The 1,949-nt window shown below is 51.8% G+C and overlaps 1 non-coding gene across 1 annotated transcript; it reads left to right on the top strand.

Annotated features, from left to right (window-relative positions):
* The first annotated feature begins 1,141 nt into the window (after positions 1–1,141).
* On the top strand, positions 1,142–1,213 carry TRNAQ-CUG. Its single transcript has one exon. It is a non-coding gene; the product is annotated as a tRNA-Gln (tRNA).
* The last annotated feature ends 736 nt before the right edge of the window (positions 1,214–1,949 follow it).

Raw genomic sequence — 1,949 nt, 5'->3', positions numbered from 1 at the left:
CACATGGAAGGAGGCTCCCCACCTCTGCTGCTGCCAGTCTGCAGCCTTTCATATGGATTTGTATTAGCTAATGCAACCCCCCCACTCCTCTAATCCAGCCATGAAACATGGAGACAAGCTCCTGAAAGCAGGGCCCAGTGGTGCAATGGGTTAGTGCCCAGTACTTACAGAGCAGTGCTGAGTGGAGTGATGCTGAGGTTGTGAGTTCAAACCTCACCTGCAGCCCTAGTTTCCTTTAAGCAAATGGCTTCTGCCAATCTGTTTGCTCTGCAGAAAATACAATTCCTGCTCAGAAGACACTGAGGTCCCCTTGCTTTACAGAGAGCAGGGCAGATTCCACAGATCTACCAGGCTCTGCCCTCCACCAGCTGCCTGTGTCAGGAGGGGTCAGGCAGAACCCAGAGCACTGCCCCTGACTCCCCCTCAGTCTTTGCTCCCAAACCACCTGTGTGCTCACCCTCTTCGCTGTGAGACTCAAACCCTGCCTGGCTTGCTGTATGCTGGTGTGGTTTTCATCTGTCACGTTGATGTGCATGTGGGTCCTGTGTGATTTTGGTGGATGTCTTGCATAGTTCTGTGTGCATGGATGTGTGTATGATTTTGCATTAATATTGTTTTTTGCTTTGTATTCTTTTGATATGTGGGTTTTGTGTTTCCTGTTGTGGGCTTTTGCTGTATTTTTGGTGTGGATTTGTTCTTTCTATATTTTGTGAGGTTTTCCTTTTGTGTATATGGCTCTGTGTGCTGTGTGGGTTTGGTTTTGTTATGTCTGTGTGGGCCTGTGCAGTGTGTGATTTTCTCATTCTCTGTGTGCGTGTTTGTCTCTCTGTTTGTATCTTCATGTGTAAATTCACTGGAACTTTTCAAAATCTGCACAGCTTTGCCAATTTTCACCAGGAATTTTTCTCCATTAACAAATTCTCACTTGTTCCCTACCAGTTGGTTGTTCCTACCCGTTGGTGACCATTGCCCCAGGGGCCTGTCAGTCTCAGGGTCCTGATTTCCCATTGGCCCTTCCCCCTTCTATTGGGACTGGGAACTAGCCAACCAAACCCCACTAAGTTTTAGTAAAGGGCCAACAGTCCCTTACACAAGCCAGCCCTGTGAGAGTCACCAATGTCCTGAGAGAACAGTACAAGCTGGTCCCATGGTGTAAAGGGCAGCACTCAGGACTCTGAATCCTGCAATCTGAGTTCAAATCTCAGTGGGACCTTGTGTTAGCTGGTGGTAAAGATCTGGTGCTCAAAGTGCTTTCCTGTCTCCAGCTATACAAAAGTGGGTCATTTCCTCCTGCTGGTTAACTCCTTTCCCACCAGAGCCAGGTCTTTGGTGGGGTTTAGAAGTGGCTCTAGTGGTTGGGATTCTCACTGCTTCACCTGATGCCCACAAGTCTGGTGCTTGTAGCCACACTTTTCCTCTTGCTCACATGGCACTTGAAGAAAGCAGTGCCAGGGCCAGGCTTGATAGGCAGGAGGGAGGCAGAGTCCCAGGCTGGAGCCCAGCACACCTCTCCTCCTCTGGGCACCTGGAGCAGAGGCGGCTGGTGCTGACAGCTCTGAGGGAAGGCTTATAAGCCACAGAGCGACTGAGGGCGGGGCTAGACGAGGACAGGACCATGCCTATGTGTGGCCAGCAGACAGGCAACAAGACTCCCGGCCAGCCTGCTCCCTGCCATGCCAAACCCCCACTGAAGGCCACCCGCAGACCACCATGCGGGGTGGCTGCTGATGCTCTGTGTCCAACATCAGTAGACGGTAGGAAAGCAGGGCCAGCCCCCCTGGTGGGGCCTCTTACCGTTCCCATACCCCATGCTCACTTTTGCAGTGGGGCAGGAGATGTTATCCCAAGAGGCTTTTCTCCAGCTGGTGAGAAGCAGAGAAACATCCAGGCTCCCAAGGCGCTATGTAGCAACCCCCCTCAAGCACAGGGACAGAGGGAAACTGCTCCAC

The sequence above is a fragment of the Mauremys reevesii genome, linkage group 17 (assembly GCF_016161935.1).
Source record: "Mauremys reevesii isolate NIE-2019 linkage group 17, ASM1616193v1, whole genome shotgun sequence".
In the NCBI taxonomy this organism is placed as follows: Eukaryota; Metazoa; Chordata; order Testudines; family Geoemydidae; genus Mauremys; species Mauremys reevesii.
The sequence above is the reverse complement of the archived record's forward strand: the minus strand, read 5'-3'. Positions and strand labels throughout refer to the sequence as shown.